Source organism: Carassius gibelio, chromosome B13 (assembly GCF_023724105.1).
Source record: "Carassius gibelio isolate Cgi1373 ecotype wild population from Czech Republic chromosome B13, carGib1.2-hapl.c, whole genome shotgun sequence".
Taxonomy (NCBI): Eukaryota; Metazoa; Chordata; class Actinopteri; order Cypriniformes; family Cyprinidae; genus Carassius; species Carassius gibelio.
Window position 1 is genome coordinate 22,493,557 of NC_068408.1, and position 18,806 is coordinate 22,512,362.

An 18,806-nucleotide genomic window follows, 5' to 3' on the forward strand; every position below is an offset into this window, starting at 1 on the left:
TCCTATTTTAGGTCAAATGGGTTCAACTGACAAGTTCTAAGCCATTGAGCAAGTTGTTTTATATTAACTAGGAAGCTTAAAGCATTTTGTATTTTAGGGTACACGTTTATGTAAAAACATTTTTATTTTTATTTTTTTAAAGAATTGAAACCAAGGTACTATAACCTCCAAATGTGCCTTCAACTCCTCCGCTCTCCCTCTGTGAAAATTAGGGTCAGTAGACCCTCTAATAAGAGACTTTGACATAGCGATGCCTCGTTAATTTCAATTTTGTGGTGTGTCTGTATAAATCCTTATTTGCATAAAATTAAATAAACAGCAGATGTTGTGACTGGCCAACTCATGAAAAGCTGATTAGATCTAAACCAGGATGTGAGGGGGAGGAAGATACTGTGAGAGGAGACAGACAGTTCAGAGAAGTGTCTGGGACAGTATATACAGTATACTGAAGCTGTGTCCATCAGCTCTTTAGAAAAATATTTAACTTGTGGTTTTGAGATAAGCCACCTTTCGGAGCACTCCTGGCTCTGAGAAATCATATGCAAGATGTCAAGCACTGCACCTTGAAAGTAGAGCTGTTAGAGTGTCACGAAACCCCCATTTCAGCACAGGTCAGCTCTCACCACAGCTTGTGTAGAAGTGAAGCTTGGAAAGCTGCAGAATGAAAGAAGAAGCGGTCCAGAGAGCACAACAACTGACTGACTGATCCAGTCATTTTTATTTAGATAACAGTATCAAACACAAATGCCCTGCAATTCACAAATACAGTACATGCAACAAAAATGCACCGATGCATGATACCATAAACCTATATGATGATCTTGTAATCCAATGTCTTATTGTACCATAATATACTAACAATAATGATATTATACCATCGTGCACTGGTGGTGATCACCAACTCCTGAAATTAAAGGTTATGGCAACACTCGTTTAGGAACCAATCAACTAGTTGTTTATTATCATGCATATTACTAGCATGTTGGTCTAATTCTAGTCTTGTTTCAGTGTTGCATGATCAATGTTTCCTAATTTTGCTGCCACCAGCTTTGAGAAGTGCCTTTATTAGACCAAAGCCCCTGGGCCAGACAAAGTTTGTGATAGAAAAAGTAGTGATAGTTTCTTTCATTTTCTTTTAATCTAAAAAGAATCGATTGTTCATTATAGTTTTACTCACCTAAAGTATATTTCTCTCACTTTCTCTTACTCCTCAGCCCAATTTAAAATTCACAGTATCCTTAACCATCCATTTTAAAAGTGACGTCCTGTTTTTGGTCTTCATGCATGTTTCCGTTGCTCTGTGGGAGTGTGTGCTGAGAACATGATGTGTCGGGAACGTTAGAATTTCATTCGCTCTGTGTGCTTCCTGTCTGCCTTTCTGTATGTATGTGGGTTAGGTTACTGGAGTAGGGTTATTAATATTATTATGGATTCCTATCCTAAGCTTTAAATGCTAGTTTTATGAGATACATGTACAAATAAATAAATAAATAACTCATGAATTTAGCATCCCACACCCTAATGCATTTTTTATTATTATTACTATTTTATGATGGTGATGGTCTGATAACCATTAAAGATTTAAGTCTTCTTAAAATAATATTTTTATGACAAATCAATTTATTGATGTTTTGACATATAAAAGATCTTAAAACAGCTCGATTGGATATGTGAATATATTTACACAGAATGGTTATACTGTACATCACAACCACAGGCCCCGCCCACTAGTGTTCAGTCCCTTGATGGCGTACATTTGTCTACACCAAATGCAAGTGTCACATCAAAAGCAACTAAAAGCCATTATAATCACACTGGATACATGTTTATTCGGAGCATTTGACTTTACATTGTTCTGTAAACAAGGCACAGTGTAAAGGGGAATTCACAGTTAGATCTGACAGTAGCTTCATTACATATCATAAGTAAATAACACAATGCTTTAAAAAAAAAAAATTCTGTAGATAATGTTTTCAAAACACTTAATCATGTTAGCCAGTCATAGCAGTGGGTGTTTACTGAAACATTTTAAAGAACAACTTGCTTAAAATGTGTAATTTCAGACATGGACAGAATAAGGTTTGATTTATTTATTTATTTATTTAGAGAATATATGACAGTTTATTTACTTTTATTTTATTTTATTTTATTTTATTTTTCAAAAAAAAAACAAAAAAAAAAAAAAAAAAAACTTTATTAACATTATAAATTAACCTCAAAAACCACATTAAAGCTTTTTTTTTTTCATCTGTTCCATGACACCTTAAACTAATTTTTGGAATGTTTTTTGTCTTTTTGTGAATTATTTATCAGTGCGTGTTAAAAATGTTTTCAGAATCTGTCATCAGAACGTCATAAATTGCTCTTTCTCTGAAGGTTCACTGTTGACCATGCAACTAGCATAGCAATGAGGATATTTGTTTTTTAATTTCTTGCTATATAGAAAGTTGGCACAAATAGTAAGCATATGTGATAGTATGTCATACAGAATTCAAGCCCCATGATACAGTTTTCTTGTTGAATATCCTGTTTGTTTCATTCTGAAAATGTCAGGATATATATATAAACTCATGGCCACTTTATTAGTTACACCTTGCTAGTACCAGGTTGAACCCCCTTTTGCCTTAACTGCCTTAATTTTTTGTGGCATAGATTCACCAATGTGTTAGAAATATTCCTCAGAGATTTTGGTCCATATTGACATGATAGCATCACGCTGTTGCTGCAGATTTGTTCGGCTGCACATCCATGATGTGAGTCTCCTGTTCCACCACAACCCAAAGCTGCTCTATTGGATTGAGATCTGGTGACTGTGGAGGCCATTTGAGTTGAGTGAACTCGTTGTCATGTTCAAGAAGCCAGTCTGGGATGATTTGAGCTTTGTGACATGGTGCATTATCCTGCTGGAAATAGCCATCAGAAGATGGGTACACTGTTGTCATAAAGGGATGGACATGAACATCAATACTCAGGTAGCCTGTGGCATTTAAACAATGCTCAATTGGTACTAAGAGGTCCAAAGTGTGCCAAGAAAATATCCCTCACAACATTAAACCACCAGCAGCAGCCTGAACCGTTGAGACAAGTCCGGATGGATCCATGCTTTCATGTTCTTTACACCAAATTCTGACTCTACCGCCTGACTGTTGCAGCAGAAATCGAGATTTCTTTAAATACTCAGACCAGCAACCATTCCATGTTCAAAGTTACTTAAATCTCCTTTCTTCCCCAATACATATATATATATATATATATATATATATATATATATATATATGGAGAGAGAGAGAGAGAGAGAGAGAGAGAGATACATCCACACACACTCAATATATACACACAATATATATTTCTTTATATAGCAATGCTTTCTCCCTTTGACCTGTTAGTCTGAACAGAAATATATCTGAATGCACCATGCATGAATGTATGCGCACGCAATAACGATCCAAATAAGTGTCAAGGTTTAGAACAGCAGACACTTGTAGTAAGAAAGCAATGCAAATGTACATGGCATGAACTAAATTTTGATTGAAATCCGAGCTGGTGGATTGTAAATAAACCCAGAGCTCTGAGGGATTATCCTATCGACAGATCCAGGAATCACCTCACAAACCATTCCATCCTTTCCTTCCCTGACGCCCCAGATGCTTCTAAACTTCACAACACTCACATTGACTGAGACATCCCTGAAACCTCATCTCCCTGCAGCTCCGCGTGTTTTAAAGAGCTCAGATGAGAGCTTTGATGCCTGGCTGTGGAATGAGGTTGAGAGAAGTGGGAATAAAGGAAAGAGGACAGGATTTGTGAAAAGTAATAAAAAAAATATGTCTGATGAGAGACTAATAATTCACCTGGGTTGCAACGGTCTAAATAAGCTCTCTTTTCTTTTTTGCACATGCACACTGACTTTACAGACCCTCTTGGTTTCAAGTCTCAATAGAACATCTCTCTGGTTGCCATGGATACTGGTACAGTGTTTGAAATTGTATGATCAATAAGGACAAAAAACTAAGACAGGGTCATGACTCCACCTCCATTAAATGTAACATCTGCTTTGCAGGCTGTTACGTCGCGCTTTATTTTTGAGTGCACTCGATTTTTGATGCTTTTTATTTTTAAGTCACATTTAAAGGAAAGCATGAATCTGTTAGCTTTTGAAATACATAAAGAACAATGTGATCAAATTGAAATCTCACTGTAAAAATCAGTTTGCATGAGCCTATTCTTTGTTCTTGGGGAAAGAATCGGGTCAGTGTGACCTGTTCTGTCCTCTGTTGCTGTAAACATAATTTATTCTTAATAAGAGGCCATGCTGTCCTTGATAAATCTGATTTGTCTCTCTGAGTTTGTCCTTGAAAATACAATTGAGGATTTGAGTTCATTTGAGGTTAGATAATATGCATATAACTGGCATAATCTGACGTATGTGTGTGTTGTACTGTCATGTGTGTATGTGTGTGTGCATGATTGTATAGATGCAATATGAGTGCCTTCAAGCTTATTAACACTTTTCAGAACAGCGCGTCCTGGGGTGGTGATATATGACACATTTCAGAGCAGAAGTGATTTCACAATGAAACCACAGGGACCGATTTTAATTCTCTTCTCCATTTGTAAGTAGGACAGCATACGGGCCGTGTCATGACTGCCTTTGGACTTTCTTGTGCTGAACCCAGTTGAACCCAGTTAAGAAGAACTCTGCAAAGTAGAAAAAACTATTTCTCAAAATCTATAAAAAAAAAAAAAAAAAAGAATTCTGGTTTGAAAGTAGGTTAACAACAACTGAAGGAAGATATTTATTTTGCTGTCATACGAGAATTTTGTAGAACCTATGACTACTATATATATATATATATATATATATATATATATATATATATATATATATATATATATATATATATATATATATATATATGTATATATATATATATATGTATATATATATATAAAACGGTAGTAGCTTAATAACATTGCATTCAGCTATTTTTAGGCTTTAAAGTGGCTCATACAGTTATGGCATGATTCATTCCTTTTATTATTATTCCATTACTGTTGTAAGTACTGCGTAGGCCTTCCATTTCAGTACAAACCGCCGAACCACCCACTATTAATACCACCACGCTATTACATAGTCCATTATGCTATGATATGGCCTGTAGTAATAATCACAAGCACTTGGTCTGTGATTTGTTGCCTTGCAACTTCAGCCAATATGTAAATTTACACGGGGTCAAAACAAAAGCAATTATTTCCAGAACTAAAGCGAGAACTGTATTATTGTGTATACACAATGCACGATACTGTGTGCTTAATGGGATGTTACTAGTTACTGTATTAAAAACAAAACAAAAAAACACCAATGAATTATCATTACTCGAAGACATTGAATATAAAATAGCATATTATACAACTTCTACTGTAGACATGAGCAGTTTCTCAATCTTGCCTTATACTTGTGGACTTGAGAAACATCATCATTCATTGCCCAAGTACTGTTCCAGTTCAAAGTTCATATCTAGCCAAGTACAGTTCAAATCCCTGGACGTGTTCTTGTTCTGCCCCTTTTACCGAGGATGCATCAAGAGGGAACTTGTGTGAAATTGAAATTGAATAATTGAAACTAAAATATAATTAGTTTTGGGTCTATCTAACATCTTTGGTTTTATAAATCTTATTCCTGGTAATATTTTACTTAATTTATCAAACAGTTACATATAAAACCATCTGCATCATCTGGTGCAATTCCAAGTCAATCAATCAGTCAGTTGGTCAGTAGTTTCATGTAGCAGTCTTTTGGCAAAAATGAATGGACTGTGGGTGGATGGTGGGTGTGCTGCCTGAGGCTGAGACTGACTGATCTGTTACACAATCAATCAGAGAGTTAGAAAAACAAAAATCCTGTGAATATAAAAGGTATATTTACTTGATCAACACCGTCTTGAGTATGACACATTGTTGCTCGTGGACATGAAGTTTGTTCATGTAAGTGGATTCTGTGCTCTTTGCTTCCTACTAAACATCCTTTGATGTATGCCATCTTATAAAACAAACCTATTCTCTGTCATGCTCATAGCATGTTTGACCTTTAATAAGAGTGTGTCATCGCCTATCTTCAGCCTTGCACAGCTGCTGCACACAGTTCCAGAGCCTAAGTGAGAAAAAGAGCCAATGTTCTCCGGTCTCTCTCTGTATACCAACACTCTGGGAATTAATAACGCATACTGCTGAACCACGAGGACCCAGTGAACTGTGCTGCTGGCTGCCTGAGTTATTTGTGAGGGAAGCTTTAGAATTGTGATCAAGGAGCAGGTTTGTGCAATAACGAGAGAGAGAGAGAGAGAGAGAGAGAGAGAGAACGAGAATAGATGGTCTGGATGTGGACACGATCAGTCATAGAACCTTTTTCTGCGTTGATGTTTCTGGGACACTGAATCTCATGACAGTTACTGTATCTTGGTGACTAGTCCTTGTACACATGAGACTGCTCGCCTGTATTAATGGTCAGTGTTTTGGCTGCTGTGTTAGATTTTTAAACATTTGCTGGTCAGACGCCGAGAGAGTCATGCTGGTTTAGATATTTAGAGGCTGTTTTCATTTCTTCTGCACTTCATGATTGAGAAACATTATGTAGACAACCAATTTATCAAAATGAAATAACATAATGCATAAAAAAAAAAAAAAAAAAATATATATATATATATATATATATATATATATATATATATATATATATATTTCAGCAATAGTAAAGACATTTAAAATTCATTAAAGAATACTGAAAAAAATCGCAGTTTCCACAAAAATATTAAGCAGCACGTCTGTTTTCAAAATTAACAATAATAAAAATAATAAAAAATAAAAGAAAATTAAAATAATAAAATTTGAGCAGTGACTCAGCATTTTTAAAATGATTTCTGAAGGATCATGTGACATTGAGACTGGAGTAATGATGCTGAAAAATCAACTTTGCATCACGGAAATAAATCACATGTGAAATATATATACAAATAGAAGACGGTTCCTTTAAAAGGTAATAATATTTCACAATATTACTGTTTTTACCCTATTTTTGATAAATTCAGCCATGGTAAGCATGACAGATTTGTTTTAAAACAATAAAAAAATCTTACCAACCCTAAACTTTTGAATAATTTAACATTATAAATATGTGACCCTGGACCACAAAACCAGTCTTAAGTGTCAGTTTTTCGAAATTGAGATTTATACATCATATGAAAGCTGAATAAATAAGCTTTCCATTGTTGTATGATTTGTTAGGAGTTATAAAGTTTTTATATATTTATGGTAGGAAATTAGCAAAATATCTTCATGCAACATGATCGTTACTTAATATCCTAATGATGGGCATTAAAGAAAAATGTATAATTTTGACCCATACAAATTTTGACCCACAAATATACCCCAGCGACTTAAGAGGTTTTGTAGTCCAGAGTCACATATATAAAATGTTTATTGTGTTTATTTGTTTTCTGTCAGAAAATCCTAATTAAATGTGTATCATAATGTAGAATACTTTGTAAATCAGATAAGCACAGACAATAATCTTCCAAAAATCAATCGTATACTAGACCAAGTGAAATTCTGAGAGAAAAAAAAAGTAGGGGAATGTGAATATGACTAAGAAAATGATTTCTTTCTTTCAAGAATTTTTCACACTCATTTTGATAGTTTTACACATGAAAGTGCTTGGCATTTTCTTGCTAATTCTCTTAATTTTAAATCAAAAGCATTGTTCACTTCAAGGCTTCTTTTGTGACTTCAGTTTGCAATACAGTGTCATCACTCTCCATCTTCTGCACCATCTGTTGAGCTCCAGACACCTGAGAGAACTTTCCAGCCATATGCAGTTCCTCTCCTCTCCTCTCCTCTCCTCTCCATTCATTCTATCCTTTAATTTCGTCATTTATCTTCTCTTGTTCTTTGCTCTAGTCTGGTCATTGACCTTTTCCCTTGTGGCTTTTATAAAGACACGGTTATCCACAGGCTGACCGCACAAAGGAGAACAGGAAGACAGAAAGAGGACAGAGACAGAAAGCCATGAATAGGTTGAACGAATGAGAAAACAAATTGGCTGTAGGTGGATGGACTAAGTGGGAGGACCTTTTCACCACTCTGACCTGTCAATCAATTCTCAATTGCAAAGACAGACCTGGTTCTTAGGTTCCTGTGGCTCGCATAGGAACTGAATGCAGACAGTTTGTGATCCATCAGCTTTAGACTGTGTGTGACCCTGCTCCACACCGCTATCATGTGTTCAGTCAAGCAGCATTAACATTTAAACGCTGGATCACAGGGGAGGATGCTCCGGGAAAGAGAAAAGAATCGAACAGAACTGATGCTCTAGATGCTCACTAAAACACACACACAGCCTGTACTGATGCATGAAGCCCTGGGGAGGAACACAGCCTGGGCACATCTCTTTGGCTCGTGCTTTCATTCTGTTTGAAGCCCGGTGGGATTTCCAAGCTCTTGGATGCCCGGTGCCACTGCTGGCGGATCTCTTTGTGAGCACTGAGTGAGTGAAAGAATGGAAGCAGCATGTGTTCAGTGAACTGCTACATGCAGTCAAGAGCTGAAAGGAATGATTTTTTTAATGATGACTGAAGCAACTGTGAGATTATCTGCATAGGCTGGACGTTAGTGAAGGTGAAGATTATAATTTACAGAAAGTATCACCTTAAATGCACAACACTGAGTTTGTAAGTGTTTGTTTAAAGTTTATTTAAAGTGATTCAAACTATATGTTGGATTAATGTATATTAATCCTGTGAAGTATGATGTTCACTGAAATAATCTCTGAAGGACCTTTTTATCCATACAGTGACATTACATCCAAAGCACAATGGGTTACTTTGACCTGTGACTCTTTTTATACACTGAAAAAAATAAACCCAACACTTTTGTTTTTGCCCCCGTTTTTTCATGAGCTGAACTCAAAGATCTAAGACTTTTTCTATGAAGACCAACTGCCTATTTCTCTCAAATATTGTTCAGAAATCTGTCTAAATCTGTGTTAGTGAGCACTTCTCCTTTGCCGAGATAATCCATCCACCTTACAGGTGTGGCAAATCAAGATGCTGATTAGACAGGATGATTAATGTACAGGTGTGCCTTAGGCTGGCCACATAAAAAAGGCCACTCTAAAATGTAAGGTGGATGGCTTTGATAAAATTATGTTATTATTGTATAAAATTATTGTACTGCAATTTTACCAAAAGTGAACTTATATGTACACTGATGATTTACTAATTAAATACTTTGTACACTTTGAAGTATAGTCGCATTAAACTCAGTTGCAGTTTTATACTGCAAGTATACTCAGAAGTTTTATTTTAGTAAACTTTACATCATACTTTAAGTATACTATTACTTCCATATTTAGGATTAATTTGAATATATTTTGTCTGAAAATACAAAACATCCAATGAAAGAACAGGGTATCTGCTCGTAAACAAAAACATTTTATTCTAGCTTCATGCATTCTTTTCTAAACACTTTATGTGGGTACGTTTCATAGCAATAAAGAAATAACATTTTGAAAAAAAAGCTGGAAAAGACTATGAATTGGATTCAGAATGATAATCAAAAGGTAAATGGAGTCAATCAACACCCCAAAGCGTGACTGTAATTATTACCTCTTCATCGGACACCATTTTCTTCCATAACATTACAGTTTTAATGCTGTTTCATGTGAGATGATCGTGTTACATGTGTTAGTATCTGTTGTTTCTTTTTCTTCTTCACTTGTGTTTTTTTGGAAATTCTGTACAAAAGATGTGTGCTAGCGCCATCTACAGTATAATAATAAAAACACTGATTCTAGGAACACAAGTATAGCTCATATATATTTAGACTTTTTGTAAGTATAAGACAAGTACACTTAAATGTAATTTTAAGTATATTTCTGAGGGGTACATGAAGCCCATTTCTGTACATAAAAAGTAAGCTAAAAACATACTTTCCTATTTTAAGTTAAAAAGAAGCATATTAATAGCACACTTTTACATGTACATAAGGTACATGTGCATGAATGTGTTCCAAGCGTGTTTGTGTTCTGGAGTGGTAACTGGTGTATATGTGTTGATAAAAGGGTTGCCTGTGCACTAGTCTGCACAGGCTGTAGGTCTGGAAATCATGGCAGCTTTCATTGGCCAAGGCCCACCCATGAGGAGGTTTGACTGACATGTCCAACAACCAATCACAGTTAGTTTCATTCATCATCAAGTTTTGCGGAATGTCGCCACAATAACAGACCGGTGTGTAAAACTCTCTGACATATTTTAAAGATTCAATGTGGCGAACTTTAAATATTTCACATACTTTGGAAAATCCAGCATTTAGTTGATCCTGATCATCTGTTCATCAAACTTTCGTGAGGGGGTTTGGCGCCATGGTATATTTCTTTCCAGGAGGAACATTAAACAACGCGTCTTGCGGAAATCCTGTAGAATTCAACCAATCCGATAACGACTTTGACATTCCTGAAGTGTTTCCACTTTTGTGTCCCATATGCATCAAATGTTTAGCCAACGGTCCATGGACGTGACGTCTGAGGCTGAGACTACCTGTGCGCATGCAACCTTTCTTTATTCCTTCAAACACCTCAGATATATCCCATTATATATCAAGTCAAGAAGCGATCACAGTATATTAATGTGTGTTATTTTGAGAATTCATAATTGATGTAAATTAATAGTTAAAATTAATAAAAACTGAGTTAAAATGGCTTTAGATGTAATATATGCATTAGATGATTAAACTGGGAGAATGCAACCTTATTTATGTATTATGAACTGTAAAGGCGATATGACTTCTGTATTCTAATTAAGAAAATCATATGTTTGCAACTACATACTATACAAAAAGTGGATTGTTGCTTGCAGTGTACATACATATGTATATATATATATATATATATATATATTAGTGCTGTCAAAATTAGCGCGTTAACGCATTCGACTAATTTGAAATATTTAACGCGTTAAAAAAAATAACGCAATTAACGCGGTTGCAGTTTTTTTTATTTCCAGTTGTGGCCTATGTGTGTTCAACGTGCAAAGAAATATGGTTAAGACCAAGGAAGGACTTTTAGACGGAAAGTTTCAGTATAAAATTCTGCCGGATTACTCTTCAGTCTGCCACAAGAAACATTACTCTTCATTTAGTCTGCCACAAGAAACAGCAACATTAAAATCATGAACTCAAATGTCATTGTTTAAAAAAAAACAAAAAAAACAATGACTGTAACAGTGCGTAAATCAGACCTTTCTGTAACGCTAACGTTAATAAGCTTAAACGAAAATAACGAAATAATTGTGTAGCGGGGTATTTTTTGTACACAGTGCCGCGAACTGTCAATCACTCCTGCACGCGTGCATCACTGTCCTCCTCAGCTGCAGCAACTTGCGCTCTCTCTCTTCATCAAGCTTTAAAACAAAAAGGGGACAAAAAAGATCATATTGTCTTTGTGCATAGGCTATAGATTAATTAGATAAATTAATAACTAAATTTGTGCCTTGCCGTCTACGGTATTTTTTTAGAACTTAAAAAGATGCTGCAGCCAATGAACAGCCAGCGGGGGCTGCAGGACGACTCAACCTCCGCAGACAGTTTTTAATGTTTATCAGACAATAAATACTCAAGATTTTGCTTTAGTATAACTCACAACGAGTTTCACACACCTTCTCCGGCCACGTTGAGTTGTTGACACTTAACAGTGGGAAAAGCGACACATGCGCTATTCACTTGTATAACTTATGGGTAATGTAGTTTCTGCTCTGGGTGGGATGAATTAGGAAGCTTGCATTGTGAAGGGCGCTCTGAAAATCGGCAGTGCAGGTAAAAGATTAAAACCTCTATTAAAACAGATGTCCAAGTGAGCGTACCGGTACGCTACGTTCTGGGCGCACGGAGAGGTGGCGGTACGCTCAAGAGCTATATTTGGAAGTGGCGGTACTGAGTACTGGTGTGTACCAGCCCACTTAAAGCACTGGCAATGACTATACTTAGGAATTTTTTTGCAGTCCACTTAGAATTCAACATGGAAATCATTTTTGTTTTTTATTGGCACTGATTGTTTTGAAATTCAAATGGTACTTACATGCCTGTGTTTTTATTTCTGTAATAAATATGGCTTTCAAGCCAACAGTTAATTTGGAGGATATTGATGGTTTATTGCAGGTATGTTGTTTACATGAGAAAATCTGTGTTACAAGTTAAACAAAAATTCCAATAAACAATCATATTTTGAATTTAAATAGTTTCTTTGTCTTGAGTTTACATTAATTATTTACATTTTACATTTACATATCCAAAAAGTTTCAGTCTTTTAATTGCGATTAATCGCGATTAATCGCGATTAATTTAAAAAAATTGTGCGATTAATTAGTTATTTTTTTTTAATCGATTGACAGCACTAATATATATATATATATAATGGAATTCACATTGCCTTAGTTCACTCTTGATTCAAGGTATCTCCTGCTTCCAAATAACCTTAGTGCTCATTGCTGGCATTTTGCTAATCAAACAAGTGTTAATGGGAACAGATGAGTGTGTGCTAAGAAAGGTTAAGGAAAACAGTTTGACACCATGGTGTAATGAGCATACTCGCACCCTAAAGAGAGCAGCCTGAAAAATGGAGCGAAGCTGGAGGAAAACAAAACTAGAGGAATTTCGTATTGCTTGGCGGGAAAGTAGCATATCCTACAGAAAAGTATTAAAAACTGCTAGATCTGATTACTTTTCTTCTCTTTTAGAAGAAAACAAACATAACCCCAGGTATTTATTCAATACAGTGGCTAAATTAACGAAAAATAAAGCCTCAACAAGTGTTGACATTTCCCAACACCACAGCAGTAATGACTTTATGAACTACTTTACTTCTAAAATCGATACTATTAGAGATAAAATTGCAACCATTCATCCGTCAGCTACAGTATCAAAGTCAGTGCACTATAGACCCCCTGAGGAACAGTTCCACTCATTCTCTACTATAGGAGAGGAAGAATTGTATAAACTTGTTAAATCATCTAAACTTACAACATGTATGTTAGACCCTATACCATCTAAGCTCTTAAAAGAGGTGCTTCCAGAAGTCATAGGTCCTCTTCTGACTATTATTAATTCCTCATTGTCATTAGGATATGTCCCCAAAACCTTCAAACTGGCTGTTATTAAGCCTCTCATAAAAAAGCCACAACTTGACCCCAGAGAACTAGTTAATTATAGACCAATCTCGAATCTCCCTTTTCTGTCCAAGATACTAGAAAAGGTGGTATCCTCACAATTATATTCTTTCTTAGAGAAAAATGGTTTATGTGAGGATTTCCAGTCAGGATTTAGACCGTATCATAGTACTGAAACTGCTCTCCTTAGAGTTACAAATGATCTGCTCTTATCATCTGATCGTGGGTGTATCTCTCTATTAGTTTTATTGGATCTTAGTGCTGCGTTTGACACAATTGACCACAACATTCTTTTGCATAGACTTGAACACTTTGTTGGCATCAGTGGAAGTGCATTAGCATGGTTTAAATCATACTTATATGACCGCCATCAGTTCGTAGCAGTGAATGAAGATGTATCATATCGATCACAAGTGCAGTATGGAGTACCTCAAGGCTCAGTTCTAGGGCCGCTACTCTTCACGCTTTATATGTTACCCTTGGGAGATATCATCAGGAAACATGGTGTTAGCTTTCACTGTTATGCTGATGATACGCAGCTCTATATTTCCTCGCAGCCCGGTGAAACACACCAATTTGAAAAACTAATGGAATGCATAGTCGATATAAAAAATTGGATGACGAGTAATTTCTTACTGCTAAATTCAGAAAAAACAGAGGTGTTAATCATAGGGCCTAAAAACTCTACTTGTAATAACCTAGAACACTGTCTAAGACTTGATGGTTGCTTTGTCAATTCTTCGTCATCAGTTAGGAACCTAGGTGTGCTACTTGATCGCAATCTTTCCTTAGAAAGCCACGTTTCTAGCATTTGTAAAACTGCATTTTTCCATCTCCAAAATATATCTAAATTACGGCCTATGCTCTCAATGTCAAATGCAGAAATGTTAATCCATGCATTTATGACTTCAAGGTTAGACTATTGTAATGCTTTATTGGGTGGTTGTTCTGCACGCTTGGTAAACAAACTACAGCTAGTCCAAAAGGTAGCAGCAAGAGTTCTTACTAGAACCAGGAAGTATGACCATATTAGCCCGGTCCTGTCCACACTGCACTGGCTCCCTATCAAACATCGTATAGATTTTAAAATATTGCTTATTACTTATAAAGCCCTGAATGGTTTAGCACCTCAGTATTTGAATGAGCTCCTTTTACATTATACTCCTCTACGTCCGCTACGTTCTCAAAACTCTGGCAATTTGATAATACCTAGAATATCAAAATCAACTGCGGGCGGCAGATCCTTTTCCTATTTGGCGCCTAAACTCTGGAATAACCTACCTTACATTGTTCGGGAGGCAGACACACTCTTGCAGTTTAAATCTAGATTAAAGACCCATCTCTTTAACCTGGCATACACATAACATACTAATATGCTTTTAATATCCAAATCCGTTAAAGGATTTTTAGGCTGCATTAATTAGGTAAACTGGAACCGGAACACTTCACATAACACCGTACTTTCTACATCATTAGAAGAATGGCATCTACGCTAATATTTGTCTGTTTCTCTCTTGTTCCGAGGTCACCGTGGCCACCAGATCCAGTCGGTGTCCAGATCAGAGGGTCACTGCAGTCACCCAGATCCAGTACGTATCCAGACCAGATGGTGGATCAGCACCTAGAAAGGACCTCTACTGCCCTGAAAGACAGCGGAGACCAGGACAACTAGAGCCCCAGATACAGATCCCCTGTAAAGACCTTAATTGTCTCAGAGGAGCACCAGGACAAGACCACAGGAAACAGATCATTCTTCTGCACAATCTGACTTTGCTGCAGCCTGGAATTGAACTACTGGTTTCGTCTGGTCAGAGGAGAACTGGCCCCCCAACTGAGCCTGGTTTCTCCCAAGGTTTTTTTTCTCCATTCTGTCACCGATGGAGTTTCGGTTCCTTGCCGCTGTCGCCTCTGGCTTGCTTAGTTGGGGTCACTTCATCTACAGCGATATCATTGACTTGATTGCAAATAAAAAGAGACACTATTTCAACTGAACAGAGATGACATAACTGAATTCAATGATGAACTGCCTTTAACTATCATTTTGCATTATTGAGACACTGTTTTCCAAATGAATGTTGTTCAGTGCTTTGGCGCAATGTATTTTGTTTAAAGCACTATATAAATAAAGGTGATTGATTGATTGATTGATTGTGCTTTGCAAACATGCATGTTTTGTGTGTGTGAGAAGGAGAGCAATAGAGCGAAGGAAGAGAAATTCAAAGGTGAAAAAGTTCAGACCACAGTTGGTTTTCACCTCTGTAATATCAAAAGGCTGATGCTGCAACAACCTAATAAAGAGCAGTTAATGGAGGCCCAAGAGGGCCAATTCTCATAAAAGAGCCATTCTCTGTGACTAAAGGGCATGAAATGTAACATCCCTTGACGTGTGCATTATGCAAGGTCACGGATTGTTTAGCGCAGATTTGTCAAATGTATGAGGAGCACAGACCTGAAAATCTGTTGCAACACAACTCAATCAAATACTGTACATAACATCAGTATGCTCATCTCAACTCATACCTCTCAAAACATCAGCGTGACATTTTCTCTTTCAATTCTTCAAGTAATAAAAAGCAGTCAAGAAGTAAATTGAAAGCTAGGCTATATAAAGCAGCTGAGACTATAATCTATAATGCATTTCTTACATCACCCAGTTTCTATCACAATGTTTACAAAGCATTTTACACTAATGCATCTTGGCAGACATTTTTATCCAAAGCGACCCCCATTACATTCAGAATTTAAAAGTGTTTTTCAATCAGAATGCAGCTTCCTTGGGAATCGAACCTATAACCCTGTAGCACTAAGACCAGTTCAACATACTGTACTTAACTTGCACTTAACTAGCTTAACCACCAAGACATCAATAGTCAACTAGAAGGACGATGCTAATAATGCTCGACCACTTTAGAAAATCGTCTGGTGACCATTTTAACCATGCTTGCTTTGCAGTACCAAACCAGAACTAATCAGCATAATCCTCTCTCAAGACCAACATAAAAATTTGTGAATGTCTGATATAGTCACTGCAGCAAAGCGTCACTGCCATATAAACTGCCATATCTTCTCTCCAAAACTTCATCATTATCAATGAAATGTCACATCAGGGAGGTCTGACACTTTCTCCAAGATTAAAGTCACTCATAAAAGTATCTTGAAGAGGAGAGAAACCGGAAAAGGTCAGTCTTCAGCATTGAGTCCCACTGTGCAATTGTGTTTCTCTGCTTGGACATCACCACATTAGGTCACGTCTGACTCTAAATGAACCGATGTAATGAATGCAATGATGATCTGTGACAGAGATGGTTTTTAATGGTCACTCGGGTCAGCTTGGTTGCCTGCTACCTTCATGCTCTGTGTACCAAATGTTTGTTGACAAATGGCCTGAAGAGAATGTAAGTATAAATAATAGGTGAACAACAGCCTGTAGTAACAAATTAAACAAATATTTTACAAAAAATAAAAATGGTAAACATTGTATGAGTCAAAATACACGTACTTTATTTGGACAACTTTAAAGGATAATTTTTAATTTTTTTTTTTTTTTTTTTTCAGATTCCAGATTTTCAAATCTCCAAATGTTGTACTATCATAACAAACCATACATCGATGTAAAGCTTATTTATTCGGTTAAATTAATAAAAAAAGCCCCTTATGTCTGGTTTTGTGGTCCAGGGTCAAATATTACTACAATTTAAAATAGCTGTTTTCTATTTTACTTTAAAATGTAATTAATTCCCGATGCAAAGCGGAATTTTCAGCATCATTACTCCAGTCTTCATTGTAACATGATTCTTCAGATATCAATCTGATATGCTCAGTATAAACACATTTATTACTATTATTAATGAAAAAAAAAAAAAAATTGCTACTTAATATTTTTGTGGAAACAGTGATATTTTCTTATTTGAAATTGAATTTTTTTGTAACATTTGTCATTACATTTATAAAATTACATTGTCAAAGTATTAATTTATTTAAAAAATAATAATTCTGAGCCCAAACAGCTAGAAACGTAGAGTTGCATTCAGATGCGTTTGAGATTCATTAATAAATTAACATTTTCACTGAACTATTCCCAAGTGAATTGATATGGAGTTAAATCAGAATTGAATACAACAGACGTATGCAGTGACAAATGCATGTTCAACAAGCACACACATACCCTCACACATACAAGCCATACTACCCACCACCTCTCACGCCTCATGTGGTGTAAATTATTCACCAAAGCAACACAAACGAGGGCTGCACGACTTTAGCACAGGAACAAACAGAGAGTGAGAAACACTGTGTGTTGAGGAGAGGTGTAGGAAAGACAGATGGATGCGATCGGGCGCACCTGTCGTTCTGCCATTCTGTCTCTCCTCTCCTCCTCCCACCTCCTCTCTTCTTCGCCCTCAGTAACACATCAAAGTGTGCAAGGTCGCAAAGGGCAGCACCAAAGAGAATTGACAGGTTTGTGATTAGGTTTAACCTTATGGGACCTCTTTTCTTTCTGCTCTATAACAACTGCCTGGCCTTCTTCCAGGGCTTTTTATGGACTTATTTCTCCCGGTAAGCATTCCAATAAAAGTAGGTGACGAGAAGCATCTGAGCGCAGCTCTAGGTTACCTGACTTTTAGTCATAGTGCTGTTAGGTCCTGCTGGTAAATGTCAACACTACAAAATCTGGCAGCAAAAAAATGACAAATAAAATTCAGTATACCGGTCATGTTGTGGTAGTAAAGAAGCAGATAAGCAACCCATTCTGAGTGTCCAAAGCTTCCTGTTCAATAGAAATCTAAATAAAAAGAGCGAAGAATGATATGCTGAAGAATGACTCCAGTCTGATCATCTCTAATGAATGGAAAAGCATTAACTCACTATCATACTATTCACATTTTCTGCGTTTCACATTTACATTTCACATTCAACGTGATCAAGGAATTTATTTTGTGTTAATTATAGCAAACTATACAATTATTAATACGTTAGAATTATAATTTATTTTATTTCTTTATTTTACATAAATTCATTCCAAGTTTATCTATTTATTTATTTGTTTTTTGTTTGTTCAATTGCTCATTTGCTATGGACTAGTCAGCAAAATTAAATGTTTTCTTCAAATTATTATTATTATTATTATTATTATTATTATTATTATTATTATTTATCCTTGCTTAATTGTATATGCACTTAAAGTATATAGTACTTCAAATCTTAATATACTCAAACAATTGTACTTGCAGAATGTTAAATTAATTAAGTAAGAAAAGACACTAAACTGCACTTAAAGAGGTTAGTATGCTTTCATGGCTATGTTTCTCAATAATGTAAAATTAAACATTTGCTTTAAAGTATATTTCAATTGTTTTATTGTTTTAATATTCTTTAAGGAAGTACACTTGTTTTGATGTGTGGACTAATTAAAGTAGCCTAATTAACCATGCTTTTAAGTAGTGTGTGATTCAATATTTCATTTAAAGTTAATATATATTTAAACAGACTAGAATGCACTTTCTTGTTCTCTCAAATTATGTTTTTGCTGTCTTGTTTGCAGTCTGTTGTATTGGGGCCCAGTAGTACACTCATTTGGCCCCACTACTCTAGATG